The 20,976-nt window shown below is 50.1% G+C and overlaps 1 protein-coding gene across 4 annotated transcripts in view; it reads right to left on the reverse strand.

The window, feature by feature from the left end:
- The window catches only part of FNDC3A (fibronectin type III domain containing 3A), a 344,582-nt gene extending 327,064 nt beyond the window's left edge, over nucleotides 1–17,518 (reverse strand). For all 4 annotated transcript variants that reach the window (XM_073546112.1, XM_073546108.1, XM_073546110.1 and 1 more), the window contains exon 1: nucleotides 17,217–17,518. The gene's annotated coding sequence lies outside the window, so the exon portion shown is untranslated. The remainder of the gene's footprint in view (nucleotides 1–17,216) is intronic.
- Nucleotides 17,519–20,976: the final 3,458 nt, after the last annotated feature.

Genomic DNA, 20,976 nt, shown 5'->3' on the forward strand with positions numbered 1-20,976 from the left:
GAGTTGCCGCCATGTGATTGGCTGATTAGAAATTAAGTCTTAACACACAGTTGGACAGGTGTACCTAATAAAGTGGCCAGTGAGTGTATATATATATATATAGATTAGCGTTCTGTGTCTCCGTTGGGACATATGGCCAAAATCCCCTGCAAAATGGGGTCCGGACGCATGCACCAACGGGGCCGACAGACTGTAATGGTGACGGTAGAGAAGACGGGCGCTCTCCTGTGCACTTTTTTCGGGAATGTCAGCTTCCAGTAGGTCTCCACTCTTGAAAACAGTGTACGGCGCAGAGAGCACGTTCGTTCTGCCATCACCACTGCAGTGTATTGGCCCCGTCGGAGCATGCATCCGGACCCCGTTTTGCGGGAATTCCGGACGTATGCTCCGATGGAGGGACAAAGAATGCAATGTGAAAGCACCCATATTGGGTTAAAAATAATTTAAGTATGGTACCTTGAAGCCAGGATTACATTACCTCTCAGAGGAGGTGCTTGAAGCTGGATGTGACAATGTGTTGGGAGAATACAGAATGGGGGTAACGTGGGAACCCCTGGATCTTGGTATACTGCTTCATGTGATTTCTGTGGAAAAGCTTTGGCTGTCAGTAACCACTAATGGGGTCTCTGGGTGTCGTTACTGTGAGGGGCGCCGGAGCTGAATGTGGTTCTCAGTCACAAAGGTTGGAGACCACTGAAACAGGGTATAGAGCAGGGTTTAGAATTTTTTGTGTGGCGAGTTGTAGTTTTTAATCTAGCACAACTTTTCCATTACTATTTTTACTGCGGCATAACCAAATATGACATTTTCATAGCCCGAAACATTACGAACATGGCAATTGTTCATTTTGATATGGCTTTCATTTTTTTTAATTCAAAAGAGGCAAGATATCTCAGAAAATTACTTTTTAAAATCATGTTTTTGTTTTAGGCTATGTGCACACGCTGCGGATTAGTCTGAGGATTTTTCCCGCGCGGACTTTACAAAATCGGCAGGTCAAAAGACCTGCAGTTTACCTGCGGATTAGCCTGTGGTTTCACACCTCTACAATGGAGCAGGTGTGAAACCGCTGCGGATTCCGCACAAAGAGTTGACATGCTGCGGCTTTGAACCCGCAGCAAATCCGAGCGGAAAAATCTGCAGCATGTGCACAGCGTTGGTTTTTCATAGATTATAATGGTACTGTACAACGCAGCAGTAACTGCTGCGGATCCACAGGGCCAAATCCGCAGCAGAATCCGCAGCGTGTGCACATACCCTTTGGCTATGTGCTCACGTATGCAGAAAATTTCTGCTTCAAAACCGGACACCTTCCCAGAAAACTCGTGGAAATAAAACGCGCGGTTGTTGCGCATTTTTGCTTAAAAACCGTGCGCTTTTTATGCGTTTTTTCAGCGCGTTTTCTGACTCAGAATAGCAAAAACGCGGACTTTTCCACAAAATTAATGAGCATGCTGCGTTTTTGACCGCAAAGCGTTTTTTGAGCGAGAAAAAAAAAATGCATCAATGGGCACAAAGTGCGGAATTCATTTAAAATGAATGGGATGCTTCTTTTATGCATTTTTTGAAGCGAATTGATCGGGACAAACGCTTAAAAAACGCTTACGTGGGCACACAGCCTTAAAATGCATTTTATTTTTTTTCTTTACATAGCACGCTCTGTATTAAAAAAAAAATGCAGAAAAGGTTTTTTGGTTTTTTACTCCAACTTCCATTTGTTACAGGAAATCACACATGTACATATCAGTATGGTCAGATCCCAACACGGTCATAGTCCAAAACACAAATTAACTTTAATCCTAAATGCCTATTTTTTTGTCATACTCCAATTTACTTCCAACGCACTTTAAATATACATTCCCAATCTTTCCTCACTACACTGCTTTATTTTGATTACTCATTCCTGTTTGAACACCCTTCTTTTCAGAATCTCGGTTCGGACCACCCCTTTCAGTGTGTCCTGAGCCTGTGTCAATATGCAGGGAGGGGGGCAGGTGTGAGGTCACCTATTGTGAATAGTGGGTGTTTTGTTATCAGCTGAGTATTGGCTATGTTACATGTCATTATAATCCTGCCTCTTAAAATAAAACTTCTGTAAACTATGCCAAAAAGGAAAAGAAAGTCTTTAAAAAAAAAAAAAAGTGATTTAAACAAGTAATTTTCTGATAATTGCTTCCCTTTAAACGACCATCATCAGATTTAGCTCTGATCTGTAACAGAGCTTACTCCAGAGGTGCAGGGAGCGAGCTTCTTAGCTCCCTTATAACCTCACTGTACATCAGACAGCAACTATGGATTAAAGGGTTAATCCTACCAGATAAAGGGGTGGCATAGTACTAGGCTATACCATCGATCTGGCCTATGGGATCTCCCGACTTGGTGCAAAGAAAAAACTAGTAAAAGTGAGGCATTGCTAAATCAGTCCTACCAGTGGCGTAACTAGTGTTTGATGGGCCCCGCTGCAAGATCTGGACCAGACCCCATCCCTCATCCCAGAACATATCGCCCAGTCTCCTATATGTCCCTTATCCTGGTATATGTCCCTCATTCTGCCGTTGTTCTTTAGTGTATAGAAGAAAATAAACCATTATACTCACTAGACGCATATATAGAAGTCATAGGGCTCCATAGAAGAAGTATAATGCACCCCCCCCCCACAGTCCTCCATATAATATACGGAGGACTGTGGGGGGTGCATTATAATATAATGCACCCCTATAGTCCTCCGTATAATATAATGCACCCCCATAGTCAACCATGTACTAGTACTGACCCTTTCAAAAAATAAATACTCACCTTCCTTGACTTCAGAGTGCAACATCACGTGCAGGCAGACGTCAGCTGTTGGCATCTATCTGGCCAACTGTGTGTATTGTGGCACACGGACCCCATTTGTCTGTGCACCACAAGACACTTCGACTGCTGGCGTCAGCAGGCCCTTGACCCTCTGGGCCCGGTAGTTACGCAGCTGAGTCCTACGACTCTGGCATTATTAAGAGTGGTAAGGGGGTGCAAATCAAACCCTTGCTGATCAGAGCAGCACAGTGGTTAGCACTATTGCTTTGCAGCGCTGGGGTCTTGGGCTTAAATCCCAGCAAGGACGACCTATGTAACGAGTTTATATGAGCTCCCTGTGATTGCGTTGATTTCCTCCATGTTCTCTGGCTTCCTCCCACACTCCAAAGACATACTGATAAGGAACTTAAGATTGTGAGCCCCAATGGGGACAGCGATGATAATGTGTGTAAAGCGCTGTGGAATATGATGGTGCTATATCAGGAACGCACAATCTACTATATAATCGTCTGATTCTGTTGGTAACCGAAATCCCGCGGCGCTGATTGGACGGACGCGACCAATCAGCGCATTCGAACGACGCACGCCTCCGTCGGGAGAGGGGGGGGGGGGGGGAGAGACAGACAGAGAAACACTAGAATACCCGATTGCATTAGAATCGGGCCACCATTTAGTAAATAATAAAGCGGTGGTATATCAATATGCCGTTACTTCATTCGTGAAGATACTATTTTGCGCAGCCGATGTTTAGTCTGTCAAGTAAAATGGTTAGGAAGATTTCAAAATCTATCCTTCATGTATTTGCCTCTACATGTTTAATAATAAAAACAACAATGAGATCAGATTTTAAAGGGGTGTCTCGGCCCGAGGGTTTCTAAAGCTGAATATCAGACAATCAGCAGCAGTCCAGAGGAATGTCACAATGCAGAGATATAAGAAAAAGAAGAGCAGACAAGTCGACTTAATGCAATGCCAACAGCTTGCACCACATAGATCCCAAAACACTGACGCCTACATATCATTTCCTAGAGATCAAGCTACAATGATGCTTTGGCGCCCACATGACAAGTTGCTGCCAAACTGTACATATCATATGCAGGTGCACAGGTAAGATCCAAGGTTACATCTGCACGGACCACTTGTGAAGGCACGAGTGGGCGAACGGGGACGGAAAAGTAAACACCAAATGTTGTAAGCTGAGCAAACATGGAGCTTGTTGTTTGGCTGTGCATGGAGCACTTTGAATCCGACCGGTAAGTGACTGACTACCAAGGTCAAACCAAAAAAATATTAGATGGAAATTTTTATTTAATCCTCAATGCCAAAAATGTATAAAAAAAAAAAGGAGAAGGAGAAGGAGAAGGAGAAGGAGAAGGAGAAGGAGAAGGAGAAGGAGAAGGAGAAGGAGAAGGAGAAGGAGAAGGAGAAGGAGAAGGAGAAGGAGAAGGAGAAGGAGAAGGAGAAGGAGAAGGAGAAGGAGAAGGAGAAGGAGAAGGAGAAGGAGAAGGAGAAGGAGGAGAAGGAGAAGGAGAAGGAGAAGGAGAAGGAGGAGAAGGAGAAGGAGAAGGAGAATAATGAAGACGTGGTGAGACTACGCTGTGCATATTCTACAAGCTAAAGTACAGTCATGGCCAAAAGTTTTGAGAATGACACAAATATTATATTTTCACATGATCTGCTGGCCTCTGGTTTTTATGTGTGTTTGCCAGATGTTTTTATCACATACAGAAATATAATTGCAATCATATTATGAGTAGCAAAAGGTTATATTGACAGTTAGAGTGAGTTAATGCAGCAAGTCAATATTTGCAGTGTTGACCCTTCTTCTTCAGGACCTCAGCAATTCTCCCTGGCATGCTCTCAATCAACTTCTGGATCAAATCCTGACTGATAGCAGTCCATTCTTGCAAAATCAATGCTTTTATTTTGTCTGAATTTGAAGGTTTTTGTTTGTCCACCCGTCTCTTGATGATTGACCACAAGTTCTCAATGGGATTAAGATCTGGGGAGTTTCCAGGCCATGGTCCCAAAATCTCTATGTTTTGTTCCCTGAGCCATTTAGTTATCACCTTTGCTTTATGGCAAGGTGCTCCATCATGTTGAAAAAGGCATTGTTGATTGCCAAACTGCTCTTGGACGGTTGGGAGAAGTTGCTCTTGGAGGACATTCTGGTACCATTCTTTATTCATGGCTGTGTTTTTAGGCAAGACAGAGAGAGCCCATTCCCTTGGCTGAGAAGCAACCCCACACATGAATGGTTTCAGGATGCTTGACAGTTGGCATGAGACAAGACTGGTGGTAGCGCTCACCTGGTCTTCTCCGAATAAGCCTTTTTCCAGATGTCCCAAACAATCGAAAAGGGGATTCATCAGAGAAAATGACTTTACCCCAGTCCTCAGCAGTCCACTCCCTGTACCTCTTGCAGAATATCAGTCTGTCCATGATGTTTTTTCTGGAGAGAAGTGGCTTCTTTGCAGCCCTCCTTGAGACCAGGCCTTGCTCCAAGAGTCTCCGCCTCACAGTGCGTGCAGATGCACTCACACCTGCCTGCTGCCATTCCTGAGCAAGCTCTGCACTGCTGGTAGCCCGATCCCGCAGCTGAAACACTTTTAAGAGACGGTCCTGGCGCTTGCTGGTCTTTCTTGGGCGCCCTGGAGCCTTTTTGGCAACAAGGGAACCTCTCTCCTTGAAGTTCTTGATGATGCGATAGATTGTTGACTGAGGTGCAATCTTTCTAGCTGCGATACTCTTCCCTGTTAGGCCATTTTTGTGCAGTGCAATAATGACTGCACGTGTTTCTTTAGAGATAACCATGGTTAACAGAAGAGAAACAATGATGCCAAGCACCAGCCTCCTTTTAAAGTGTCCAGTGGTGTCATTCTTACTTAATCATGACAGATTGATCTCCAGCCCTGTCCTCATCAACACCCACACCTGTGTTAATGGAGCAATCACTGAAACGATGTTAGCTGGTCCTTTTAAGGCAGGGCTGCAATGATGTTGAAATGTGTTTTGGGGGATAAAGTTCATTTTCTAGGCAAATATTGACTTTGCAAGTAATTGCTGTTAAGCTGATCACTCTTTATAACATTCTGGAGTATATGCAAATTGCCATTAGAAAAAAATGAAGCAGTAGACTTTGTAAAAATTAATATTTGTGTCATTCTCAAAACTTTTGGCCATGACTGTAAATGAGATTTTACCAAACATCATCCACATGCAGGGTAAAAAGATAAAAGCAAAGTCAGCGCAGAAACTACCGCAACTTGTAATGACGATTTTAGAGCTACAGCTTGCAGCGCTATGGGTAAGATCAAAGGCAAATCCACAACATCTTACTTACGGTATAACTCGTAGAGGTTGCGACTGATTTTTTTTCTGAAGCTTCACTCAGCAGAACAGTCCTCTGACTCCATAAGTCAGTTTTGTAAGGCCCTATACACACAGCGCTGCTCAGATATCACATGTAAAAATGATGATGTGGATTCACATGCAGTCACAAGCTTCCATTTCACATTAAAAAGTCTAAGGAAAAATAGATTTGTTGGGCTCCTAATTACTACTTGTTATTTGCCTACATTGGAGGATCTACCACCGTACAATGGAATATTTTGCCCATAAAATACCATAAGTCAATACGTAAATAGCAGGCACACCATATGCTAAAAAGAAGTTCTCTGTCAGCTAGAAGAAGTTGTCCCATGAAGTTCTCATACGTGTTTTATCAATGTCTTTCAGAGACAGAACATAGACCCATTATAGTCCATGTCAGTTTCCTTTCTGTGGAACAAGTGGCAGCAAAAAACAAACATACAACTAAAAAGGAGACATGGCTGTTTCTAAACTCAGTCACGGATCAAACTCACCCAGGCAAGCCTATGGGGCACAGTTATGCCATCCGAGCTGCATCCAAGCGTTGTCTGTTTATCACTGACGGTTTCGTAGGAGAAAAGGAGAGGGGAGTGTGGTGGATCCCAGGCACTGGGAGAGAAGTATAAATTTAAAAAAAATAAATAAAAAACCACACACACACGAAACTGGCCCAATTTGGATCCAAACACTGCTCACACTAAGGCAAACTCCATCCCCTGAGCGTTAAGTGGACAACAACTTATGGCGGATGTCTAATACTTTCCACACCGCAGGGCAAAATAAGCAGCGTGCAGAGGCGCCGGTCACCAATGTCAACCCCTTTTACATGGAAACTGCCAAGATCATCTGGTCATCTTCTAAACAGCAGATATTCGGGGGGGAATTTATAAAGCTACATAAAAGGTGCCAGAATATTGGCGTAATAAAGTCCAAAAAAATGTTCTGCACCTTGTCTGACATAGGAGCGTGGCCACACTGAAAGGGAAACTAGGCATGTTATGTGCAACACCGTAAGCCATATTGGTGCTGCACATTTCTGCAGCAAATAAAAATGGTGTAAAAGTAGACTAAACAAATATGGCAGAGATATGAAAAAACAGTCTAGTCTAAGGGGCCCATACACAATAGATAACAGGTGGTTGTATGATGGTTAATCCAGCAGCTCTTCCCCCCAACTCCTCCATACGGAGGAGAAACACTACCAGACTCCTCTGACAGCGGCATATCTTGCAGAGCACAAAAAAGATTTGGGAGTCTAAAATCAAACAATGTACGAGAAAAATGGATTCTTTGCATCAGAGTGCAGTCCGAGCTTTCCATGGACACACGGCCTTGCTTTGACGATTGTCGCCCGACCCTTGGATCAAAACTGAACACGTCTGCGCAATTTTCTGTGGACTATGAAAAATCATGGCCATTTGAATAGACCTTCACAGGTACAACTGCTATGCGTGATTTTTCGGAAGCCTGAATGAGGGCTTTGAAAGTATTGATAACTCTGCACCATCAGTTGCAGACATGAGTCTCGTTAGCCTAAAAGCATGGTCTACGGACCAGAAGTTCAGTGTCACCATAGGATATTGTCCCAGCCACACAAATACCTGCAGTCGTTAATGGCCGTTAACACGTGGCCACTGATATGAATGGGAACGTGGACGTGACGAGGCTAAATGGCCAAAGAACAGGACGTGAAGAATAATGGCGCCATAGGAGGGAGACCGCCTGCACGAGTCAATCCTGTGACCGATGAAGAAAAATATTACACTATGCAACTCCAAAGGGTCTTTCTATACAATTTTTGGCAGTTCTCCTTTTTAAACAAAATGTCATCACCAGTCTGATAAAGGCCAACTGTGTGGGTTTATCGCAGCAGACAGTTGGTGATAAGTTACAGGATGTGGACACTGCAGTCTGCCGTTTCTTTTATACATTCATTTTTAATCATGAGATGTTACATGAGATATATGTAAATTGTAGGGAATGAATCTGTCTGCGGCAAAGCTGTGCGATCACGTCAATTACGTGTCATTAGGGCAACGAGAACCTGTAACAGCGCCTCCAGCAGGAAGCGATCACTCAGCAATGCTTCTGCATCCCGCAGTTTCATTCATTAGATGCATACTGAAAGATCATTTTTGTTTGCTTTTATTGAGCAATGTCGCCCGACTTTCCATAAGCTTTAAAATATTGCATGTCAAAAAAAATGGCAGATTTTATACTCCACGGGACAGAATTGCAGAAAAAAAAAAATCTTCCAAAATTGTGAAATGTCTGAAATGACTAAAATTAGACAAAACATCTGTATATCGAGAACCTCGCCCAAAATATAAAAGTGCCTAAAATACAAACCTTTAAAATGTCCATTTTTCATGGACTGTTAGGGCTCGTGCACATGACCGATTAAATCAGACAAGTGCTGTTTTTATGGATTGCACTCGCACCCATGTCCTTATATGTGTGCACATGTCCAACTGTTCCTATGGACCGAGCGGTCTGCAGAAAACAATTGGAGACGTCCGATTTTGATTAGAGTGCTGATTGTGATCAGGTTTTTTTTTTGTTTTTTTTTTTATAGACAATTAATAAATACTAAGAGGCCAATCTAGTTACTTATAGCAATGGATCTGTTAAAACAGCTGCCATCTATATATTTTATAGAACATAAAGCTAAAATTTGCAGAAAATCCTCAACCTATGAATGCTGCCTAATTATGAGGCCCTATAATTGGTAATGTGTGTGCACTGGGGCTGACTATTCTCAGGGGTAAAAAAAAAAAAAAAAAAAAGGCTTCAGAAAAAGCCACAACATAACAAAAAGCCTAGCTGCTGCAGAACCTTTGTCATGAGGAAGGAGTAACTTAATATCACTTACTGACCAACATAAAACTCCTACTCCCTCTTTACAAAGACGCATGAGTTATACCATACTACTGTGTGTCAGCCGCTTCTTGCTAAAAATACAGGGAATGTTCTAACATGAAGCTGCTCCATCCTCTAACAGATTCTGCAGCACTTGAGGGGGTTTACAAATAAAGAACAAACATTTACATGAATAGTAAAATTCTTCTCATTTAGGCTGTGTTCACACACAAATGTTTTTTTAGCGGTTTTTACCGCGGTTTTCGCTATAAAACCGCTAAAAATAAGCTGCACAGTCATTTCTATGCATTTTGCACTTTTTGTGCACATCGATGCGTTTTTTACCGCGAAAAAAAGGCATTGCGGTAAAAAACGCAGCATGCTCATTAATTTTGCGGATTTTCCCCGTTTTAGGCCTCTTCCATGCGGTTTTAAACCGCTGCGGAAAAAAACCGCATAAAAAACGCATCAAAACTGCGCAAAAAACGCAAGCGGAAAAATGGGTGCGGTTTCTGGGAAGGGATTCAGGTTTTTGAGCAGAAAATTTCTGCAATGTGTGCACTTAGCCTTACAGTAAGCGCATTATGCCATAGACTGAGCATAAAGGTATATGTTGCCATACCCTCTAATTAAAAAAGGTAACTAGGCATTAGCAAACAAAACATTTGTATGTCCCTTTCTTATTCAAAATTGTATTTTATAATACACAAAAACAAACATATCAACAGGTTCAAAAGAACATATTTATGTTCCTTTAATTGCAGTCAGATTGATGGGAGTCTGCATCCGGAGACCCCCACAAGTCGCTCAAAACAGGACTTAAGAAGTGTGCAGCTCAGAAGAGAAGCGCGCAGAGCTCCTACCTGAGAACGCCCAGAGCGGGGTTAAGATTCGATAGAAGCTGTGCGCTCCAGCAGACATACCATTGGGTCCTAAGGGCAGGTACCACTGCCCACGATCAGGAATAGCATGGTTTTGGCCACGGCGCCCTTACGTTGTACAGTACAAGCACAGTGGATGGATATATGGAAATCCCATACCCATTGCGCTTCTATTTGACGCTGCGTAAACTCACCCACGGTGCGGGTTTACGAGCTGCAGCATGTCAATTTCAGTTGAGGATACGCTAGTCTCTACAACAGAAATTTCCACAATGGAAATATATTAGATCCGGTAAATCAGCAATGTTCAGTGAACACATGTAGATTTACCTGTGTGATAAGAACGCAGCAAAAATACTCTGCGTTCAAGCGCTGCTAGTTCCTGATCGGGAGAACGTAGAGGTGAGGGGGTCCAAGTCCACCTCTAAAGCAACTTCTGCCACAGACACAAAAAGGGGTGCGATACGATGAGCTATTGGACTGCAAAGAGCCCGTATACTGTTCTTGCACAGGGTCCCGGTGTCCGGACCTCCACCTGAGCTTTGTGCGCTCTACTGAATCCAGATGCTGCTCTGTGTGTGCGCGCTCCGATCTCCTGAGCTGCTCTCTTCTCAGGGGTTTCTGAGCGATGAATGAGGGACCCTCACTCAATCTGCTGGCTATCAAACAAAAAAAAACAAACACTTTATAAAAAAAAGTTCAGTCTCTCTAGATGGCCCACCCACCCAATTCATCTACGATCGATATGCCACTGAAATATAGATATTAGCATACAGATTGTCTCCAAGATCAGGTATACAGCTGCTTAGGATCATATACAAGGAATGTCACATATGCATGAAAAATACAATACACCAAACTCATTTCCATCTCTGACAGACAAACACTACAGAAACGGCTCTGATAATTGTGCGGTAGCATCCTTCCCTCCCAACCTGAATACTAGGAGACACAAAGAGTCCTCAAAAGAGAAATCATCTCCCAAGGGAAGGACTGCGGAACAGGCAAGAAAAAGACTGGAGATGTAAGTCAACACAAAGATTTATACTAAAACACAATATCTGTAAAGTGAAACAGACTAAAGATAAACCACTCTCTGATGTTACAATGAAGTCCCCAACTCAAAAAAAATTGCTTAATTCCTAAAGTTTTTGGTTTTTTTAACACTTTCAGCAGTTGTTAAACACATTAACTACAAAGATCTGCTCTGAACATAAGAGTTGTCAACGAGGCTTGGATAGGGTCCGGATGACAACTTTAGATTACTACACGCAGATTTCATCATTGCTCCCTCTACACCAATGATCTGCCTTTCAATCAATGAGGGAAGGCTTTTGACATCTTTAAAGAGAACCTGTCACATGAAAAACACGCTATTCCCCTACAGATATGGAGTTAATCTGCAGATTAATAGCGTTCTGAACCTGCCCGGCGTCCGCACTTAGAGCCCCAGTGCCAGGAGGAAATTAACTTTATTCCTCTGGGCAGCATCCAGGTTTCAGTCACTGCTCAGTGCATAGAGTGGCGGCTGTAACCGAACCGCTGGCTCTGACTGACAGCCGACCCTAATGCTGAGCCACTGTCAGTCAGTGCTGGGGGTGAGGTTACAGCCACCGCTGTCTATACAAAGAGCGGTGACTGAACCAGCGCCAGCCCAATCAGAACGCTGTCGGGAGGAATAAAGTTAATTTCCTCCTGGCAGGAGGGCTCTCAGTGCCGGCACCAGCAGGTACAGAATGCTATTAACCTGCACATTAACTTCATATCTACAGGTTAATAGCATTTTTTCACATGACAGGTTCCCATTAATACTCATCTTCTTGATGGCTCATTCAGACGTCAATTTTTCACCTATGAGTGCTATCCGTATACCGGTGGTAGTCAATGGGGCCATTTACACGACCATGCTTTTTTGTGGGCCAACGTACGATTTTGATCCGAGGGTCAAATCAAAAGCTGCAATGCAAGTCTATAGGTGCTTCCAAAATTTGGACCGGACTCTGATGTCATCCAAGTGCAGTCCAATTTTCAAGAATTATCACATAGGAGAAGGTGGAGAAACCTTTTTTTTTTTTTTCCCTCTCCGAGAAAAGCAGATGACACTCAGACCACACTTGGACCAAAACAATGTTTTTCTTGTAGGTGACAACAACGGATGTCTGAATGAGGCCTTACGCTGCAATGTAGCTTTTTCTGACTGCCATCACTGTCAAGCGTAGCTACATACATGTGAGACGCTTTACATATTTATTTTCATACACAGCGTCCATGTCTGCTCAGTCGGGCAGGGTGATCCTATCTGAGCGCTTTGTATTTATGGAGTCTTATTTGACTTTAGTATTTCTTATTTTATTAATGTTGTCACTTTTTACAAATAAAGGCAGCAGGACCCACTACAACCCTTGATGTCACTGGTGTCACCTTCCAGGTGACTGACAGCAGTCACTGTCAGAGCTGCCAACAACAAAAGCATCAGTCCATCATTATGTGATACGGCAGCAGCAATGGAAATAGGACGGAAGAACAGACAATAACAAAAAGGAGTGATGTTTACTAACAAAGGTGAGCTACAACAGAAGCCCCCCAGGTCTGTCCACCCCATTAGCTCTATGTCATAGCGCAGCAGGTAATAAGAGGTCACAATCTGTATGAAGCACAGGAAAACAACACGAAGCAGAAGTGACCTTTACCCTCAGCTCCTGACAGATCGAGAAGAGAAGTCTCCACATCAGGTGTAAAGCGGACACCGACGGCCCGGACCACCCATGCTGTGCGGTATAGCGGTGAGAGCAGAACACATCCAGCAGCCCACAGCGCGCTATATCCCCACGCCCCGGCGCATTACTCGCTGCGTGCTATATCCCCACGCCCCGGCGCATTACCCGCCGCGCCCCCCCCTACACCGGCACATTACCCGCCGCGTCCCCCTACACCGGCACATTACCCGCCGCGTCCCCCTGCACATTACGCGCCGTGTCCCCCTACACCGGCACATTACGCGCCGTGTCCCCCTACACCGGCACATTACGCGCCGTGTCCCCCTACACCGGCACATTACGCGCCGTGTCCCCCTACACCGGCACATTACGCGCCGTGTCCCCCTACACCGGCACATTACGCGCCGTGTCCCCCTACACCGGCACATTACGCGCCGTGTCCCCCTACACCGGCACATTACGCGCCGTGTCCCCCTACACCGGCACATTACGCGCCGTGTCCCCCTACACCGGCACATTACGCGCCGTGTCCCCCTACACCGGCACATTACGCGCCGTGTCCCCCTACACCGGCACATTACGCGCCGTGTCCCCCTACACCGGCACATTACGCGCCGTGTCCCCCTACACCGGCACATTACGCGCCGTGTCCCCCTACACCGGCACATTACGCGCCGTGTCCCCCTACACCGGCACATTACGCGCCGTGTCCCCCTACACCGGCACATTACGCGCCGTGTCCCCCTACACCGGCACATTACGCGCCGTGTCCCCCTACACCGGCACATTACGCGCCGTGTCCCCCTACACCGGCACATTACGCGCCGTGTCCCCCTACACCGGCACATTACGCGCCGTGTCCCCCTACACCGGCACATTACGCGCCGTGTCCCCCTACACCGGCACATTACGCGCCGTGTCCCCCTACACCGGCACATTACGCGCCGTGTCCCCCTACACCGGCACATTACGCGCCGTGTCCCCCTACACCGGCACATTACGCGCCGTGTCCCCCTACACCGGCACATTACGCGCCGTGTCCCCCTACACCGGCACATTACGCGCCGTGTCCCCCTACACCGGCACATTACGCGCCGTGTCCCCCTACACCGGCACATTACGCGCCGTGTCCCCCTACACCGGCACATTACGCGCCGTGTCCCCCTACACCGGCACATTACGCGCCGTGTCCCCCTACACCGGCACATTACGCGCCGTGTCCCCCTACACCGGCACATTACGCGCCGTGTCCCCCTACACCGGCACATTACGCGCCGTGTCCCCCTACACCGGCACATTACGCGCCGTGTCCCCCTACACCGGCACATTACGCGCCGTGTCCCCCTACACCGGCACATTACGCGCCGTGTCCCCCTACACCGGCACATTACGCGCCGTGTCCCCCTACACCGGCACATTACGCGCCGTGTCCCCCTACACCGGCACATTACGCGCCGTGTCCCCCTACACCGGCACATTACGCGCCGTGTCCCCCTACACCGGCACATTACGCGCCGTGTCCCCCTACACCGGCACATTACGCGCCGTGTCCCCCTACACCGGCACATTACGCGCCGTGTCCCCCTACACCGGCACATTACGCGCCGTGTCCCCCTACACCGGCACATTACGCGCCGTGTCCCCCTACACCGGCACATCACGCGCCGTGTCCCCCTACACCGGCACATTACGCGCCGTGTCCCCCTACACCGGCACATCACGCGCCGTGTCCCCCTACACCGGCACATCACGCGCCGTGTCCCCCTACACCGGCACATCACGCGCCGTGTCCCCCTACACCGGCACATCACGCGCCGTGTCCCCCTACACCGGCACATCACGCGCCGTGTCCCCCTACACCGGCACATCACGCGCCGTGTCCCCCTACACCGGCACATCACGCGCCGTGTCCCCCTACACCGGCACATCACGCGCCGTGTCCCCCTACACCGGCACATCACGCGCCGTGTCCCCCTACACCGGCACATCACGCGCCGTGTCCCCCTACACCGGCACATCACGCGCCGTGTCCCCCTACACCGGCACATCACGCGCCGTGTCCCCCTACACCGGCACATCACGCGCCGTGTCCCCCTACACCGGCACATCACGCGCCGTGTCCCCCTACACCGGCACATCACGCGCCGTGTCCCCCTACACCGGCACATCACGCGCCGTGTCCCCCTACACCGGCACATCACGCGCCGTGTCCCCCTACACCGGCACATCACGCGCCGTGTCCCCCTACACCGGCACATCACGCGCCGTGTCCCCCTACACCGGCACATCACGCGCCGTGTCCCCCTACACCGGCACATCACGCGCCGTGTCCCCCTACACCGGCACATCACGCGCCGTGTCCCCCTACACCGGCACATCACGCGCCGTGTCCCCCTACACCGGCACATCACGCGCCGTGTCCCCCTACACCGGCACATCACGCGCCGTGTCCCCCTACACCGGCACATCACGCGCCGTGTCCCCCTACACCGGCACATCACGCGCCGTGTCCCCCTACACCGGCACATCACGCGCCGTGTCCCCCTACACCGGCACATCACGCGCCGTGTCCCCCTACACCGGCACATCACGCGCCGTGTCCCCCTACACCGGCACATCACGCGCCGTGTCCCCCTACACCGGCACATCACGCGCCGTGTCCCCCTACACCGGCACATCACGCGCCGTGTCCCCCTACACCGGCACATCACGCGCCGTGTCCCCCTACACCGGCACATCACGCGCCGTGTCCCCCTACACCGGCACATCACGCGCCGTGTCCCCCTACACCGGCACATCACGCGCCGTGTCCCCCTACACCGGCACATCACGCGCCGTGTCCCCCTACACCGGCACATCACGCGCCGTGTCCCCCTACACCGGCACATCACGCGCCGTGTCCCCCTACACCGGCACATCACGCGCCGTGTCCCCCTACACCGGCACATCACGCGCCGTGTCCCCCTACACCGGCACATTACGCGCCGTGTCCCCCTACACCGGCACATTACGCGCCGTGTCCCCCTACACCGGCACATTACGCGCCGTGTCCCCCTACACCGGCACGTTACGCGCCGTGTCCCCCTACACCGGCACGTTACGCGCCGTGTCCCCCTACACCGGCACGTTACGCGCCGTGTCCCCCTACACCGGCACGTTACGCGCCGTGTCCCCCTACACCGGCACGTTACGCGCCGTGTCCCCCTACACCGGCACGTTACGCGCCGTGTCCCCCTACACCGGCACGTTACGCGCCGTGTCCCCCTACACCGGCACGTTACGCGCCGTGTCCCCCTACACCGGCACGTTACGCGCCGTGTCCCCCTACACCGGCACGTTACGCGCCGTGTCCCCCTACACCGGCACGTTACGCGCCGTGTCCCCCTACACCGGCACGTTACGCGCCGTGTCCCCCTACACCGGCACGTTACGCGCCGTGTCCCCCTACACCGGCACGTTACGCGCCGTGTCCCCCTACACCGGCACGTTACGCGCCGTGTCCCCCTACACCGGCACGTTACGCGCCGTGTCCCCCTACACCGGCACGTTACGCGCCGTGTCCCCCTACACCGGCACGTTACGCGCCGTGTCCCCCTACACCGGCACGTTACGCGCCGTGTCCCCCTACACCGGCACGTTACGCGCCGTGTCCCCCTACACCGGCACGTTACGCGCCGTGTCCCCCTACACCGGCACGTTACGCGCCGTGTCCCCCTACACCGGCACGTTACGCGCCGTGTCCCCCTACACCGGCACGTTACGCGCCGTGTCCCCCTACACCGGCACGTTACGCGCCGTGTCCCCCTACACCGGCACGTTACGCGCCGTGTCCCCCTACACCGGCACGTTACGCGCCGTGTCCCCCTACACCGGCACGTTACGCGCCGTGTCCCCCTACACCGGCACGTTACGCGCCGTGTCCCCCTACACCGGCACGTTACGCGCCGTGTCCCCCTACACCGGCACGTTACGCGCCGTGTCCCCCTACACCGGCACGTTACGCGCCGTGTCCCCCTACACCGGCACGTTACGCGCCGTGTCCCCCTACACCGGCACGTTACGCGCCGTGTCCCCCTACACCGGCACGTTACGCGCCGTGTCCCCCTACACCGGCACGTTACGCGCCGTGTCCCCCTACACCGGCACGTTACGCGCCGTGTCCCCCTACACCGGCACATTACGCGCCGTGTCCCCCTACACCGGCACGTTACGCGCCGTGTCCCCCTACACCGGCACATTACGCGCCGTGTCCCCCTACACCGGCACATTACGCGCCGTGTCCCCCTACACCGGCACATTACGCGCCGTGTCCCCCTACACCGGCACATTACGCGCCGTGTCCCCCTACACCGGCACATTACGCGCCGTGTCCCCCTACACCGGCACATTACGCGCCGTGTCCCCCTACACCGGCACATTACGCGCCATGTCCCCCTACACCGGCACATTACCCGCCGTATCCCCCTACACCGGCACATTACGCGCTATGTCCCCCTACACCGGCACATTACACGCCGTATCCCCCTACACCGGCACATTACACGCTGTACGCCGAGCTGTCAGTGTACAGCTAGCAGCCTCCTGTACTCACCGTGCTGTCCCTGGCTCCGCTGAGAGCTCCGCACCTCTGCCTGCACTCCTAGTCTCGGCTCTCCCGCAGCTCCATCACGCGCCACCTGTGAAAGCTCCGGGCAGCAGAGGTAGAAGCAGTTGCGTCCGGTCACCGCGGCTTGTGTCGCATTCGTCCACTGCGGGTCATGGAGAGCCAGTGAGGAGGGAGGCGGCACACACAGCACAGCGCACTTCTCAGCTTCTAGGAGATCCCGTGACGTCACGGCGCAGGACGCAGAGGTTCCCCCTGACGCTACGTACTGGCTTAGGCCCAGCAGAACAGACTGGGCGTGGCTTGTCCGTCTCCCTCCCTCTGACCTTTTGACAGCAGTTCTGGTTGCTAGGAGACAGGCGCGCAGTGGTCCTGAGTGCACAGTCCGTGCTGCTGCTCGCGGGGGCGCTCTATGCACCGGCACATACAGCTGTCTAATCATGAATCAGATAGGTGCCGGACTAGCAGAGTGTGTGTCCCAGGGCGTCTGCACTGCTGATGATGCAGAGACAGAAAAGACAGGTTCCTCATTCCCATCATTGCTGGTGATGGCGCCGGCTATTGTCTGCACAGTGACCGGACTCAAGTTAGTCTGCAGTTAGCTATTGAGTCCGGTTGCACAGTGTGTGGGCTGCGTCCCCCATCGGTCACACATCAGCTGCTGGCTGGGTGTCATCCTGTGTGGGCAGCTGGCTCATGGATCTGTCCCCTTGGTGTAGTTCGGGGTGTTCTGTGTCCTCAGGGACCTGACCTCATTTATCAGTCACCCCTGATGGAGCAGATGCCCCCTGCATCTAGAGGCAGGCTCCCCTGCAGGGTAGGAGTGGTGGAGCTGAAGGCTATGTGCACCCGATCAGTAAGTGCTGCAGGTCTGACGCTGTGTATATATGCCGAGGTCAGATGTTACAGCATAGTGGATGCGTCCATAGTCGCCTGCGGATCACCCGTGGAGACTGACATGCAGCGCATCTTTCCAGACCGCAGAAATTACATAAATACAATGTATTGGACACAGGGCTGCCATTAGGAGTTGCGGGGCCCCATACTGGCAAAATTTTCGGGGCCCCCTTGAGACTCCGCCCAGTCTCCACCTCTGCCCCGCCCTCCACCCCTCGAACTGTCCACAGTCCCACCGCTCTCTCTTGGAAAAACTCCACTTCTCACCAATCACAGATTAACAGTTCACATCTCCAGATCACACATATAGCCGGCAGCTCTTCTTATGGCCAAAAGATTTTTTAAATCTGCCACCACAAGGTAGACTCTTTTGGCTGGGCCCAACTCTACTCTAACCTATCTAATCTATTAAACATTTGCTAAAATATCCAATACAATTTAGGTATATTTTTTATTTTTTCAATTTTTAAAATGACCAATAATATCACATCCAAAGGGACAAATACCACCACACCATGCCCAGACACCATATTACCACCACATGGTGACCAATAATACCACATACAAGGAACAAATACAGCCATACCATGTCAAGACCACATATTACCACCTGTGACAGAATAATAGCACATACAAGGGACCAATACCACCGCACCATGACCAGACCACATATTACCAGCATATGGTGACTAGATACTAGTACTACAATACTGATCATTAATAAAAAAAATATTACTATCACCATAAGTGCCATTATACAAAGGAGATCTGTACTTAGTAGGTAGTGTCTGTGTACAGGTAATACAGTGATCACCAGTGACAGTATACACAGGACCTCTGTATATAGTGCCAGTGTACAGGTAATACAGTGATCACTGGTGACATTGTGCAAAGGCACTCTGTATATAGTGTATAGTGTCATTGTACAGGTAACACACTGACTTACCAGTGACGTCTCTAGGTAAAGTCCTTCATCTTTGCTTTTCATCTTTCATCTAGCACAGAACGCCATCACTTCTTCCAGCCAGGGCTCGTCTCTGCAGGAAATAACACAGTTATCTAGAGCTCCACTTGCAGAACACACTACTTAATTTTTTCCCAACTTCTACACTACACCAGATGAAGAAAAAAAGATGACATAGTGTCGCTCTGCACAGTAACAGAACCTCCCCCCATTTAAAACAGTATCCTCAAAAAAATAAAATACATCACTGCAGTAATAATATCCCTTAATTAGCCCCTATGATAATAATATCCCCCATCCTGGCCCCCGTGTGTCTCATTCCTGGCTCCAGCCATATTTTCTCTCATTCTGCCCTCATGAGTATCCATTCTGCCCCCACATGATCTCGAGATCCTGCCCCATCTGTCTGCATCGTATCCATCCTGCCCCATGATTCTGCACCATGTGTCTCCCATCCTGCCCCCTGTGTCTCACATTTTGTCCCTTCCTGTGTCTCACTGTCACATTCTGCCCCCTCCTGTATCTCACTGTCACATTCTGCCCCCTCCTGTGTCTCATTGTCACATTCTGCCCCGTCTTGTGTCTCACTGTCACATTCTGCCCCCGTGCCTCACATTCTGTCCCCTCCTGTGTTTCACTGTCACATTCTGTCCCCTGTGTCTGTCATATTCTGCACCCTCCTGTGTCTCACTGTCACATTCTGCCCCCTCTTGTGTCTTACTGTCACATTATGCCCCCATGTCCATTCTGACCCCGTGTCTCACATTCTGCCCCATGGTCATTCTGCCCCCGTGTCTCGCATTCTGCCCCCTCCTGTGTCTCACTGTCACATTCTGCCCCCTTCTGTGTCTCACTGTCACATTCTGCCCCCATGTCTCACATTCTGCCCCCTCCCTGTGTCTCACTGTCACATTCTGCCCCCATGTCTCACATTCTGCCCCCTCCTGTGTCTCAATGTCACATTCTGCCCCCTCCTGTGTCTTACTGTCACATTCTGCCCCCATGTCTGCATTTGGCCCCCATCATGTCTGCATTCTGCACCCATGTCTGCATTCTGCCATGTCTTGTATTCTGCCCCCAAGTCTTGCATTCTCTGCCCCCATGTCTTGCATTCTGCCCCCATGTCTTGCATTCTGCCCCTTTGTCTTGCATTCTTCCCCCATCATGTCTGCATTCTGCCTCATGTCTCGCATTCTGCCCCATGTCTCGCATTCTGCCCCATGTCTCGTATTCTGCCCCCATGTCTGCATTCTTCCCCCATGTCTCGAATTCTGCCCCCATGTCTCGTATTCTGCCCCATGTCTGCATTCTGCCCCCATGTCTCGTATTCTGCCCCATGTCTGCATTCTGCCCCCTGTCTCGCATTCTGCCCCCATGTCTCGCATTCTGCCCCTATGTCTTGCATTCTACCCCATGTCTTGCATTTTGCCCCGTGTCTACATATTTGGCCCTGTGTGTCTCCAATCCTGCGCCCTGTCTCCATATTTGCCCGTGTGTCTCCAATCCTGCGCCGTCTCCGTATTTGCCCGTGTGTCTCCAATCCTGCGCTCTGTCTCCATATTTGCCCTTGTGTGTCTCCAATCCTGCCCCCTGTCTACATATTTGCCCCTGTGTGTCTCCAATCCTGCCCCCGTCTACATATTTACCCCTGTGTGTCTCCAATCCTGCCCCCTGTCTCCATATTTGCCCCTGTGTGTCTCCAATCCTGCCCCCTGTCTCCATATTTGCCCTTGTGTCTCCAATCCTGCCCCCTGTCTCCATATTTGCCCCTGTGTGTCTCCAATCCTGCGCCCTGTCTCCGTATTTGCCCCTGTGTGTCTCCAATCCTGCACCCTGTCTCCATATTTTCCCCTGTGTGTCTCCAATCCTGCCCCCTGTCTCCATATT

This window comes from Dendrobates tinctorius, unplaced genomic scaffold (assembly GCF_039654945.1).
Source record: "Dendrobates tinctorius isolate UK_male_01 unplaced genomic scaffold, ASM3965494v1 ptg000145l, whole genome shotgun sequence".
NCBI classification, from domain to species: domain Eukaryota; kingdom Metazoa; phylum Chordata; class Amphibia; order Anura; family Dendrobatidae; genus Dendrobates; species Dendrobates tinctorius.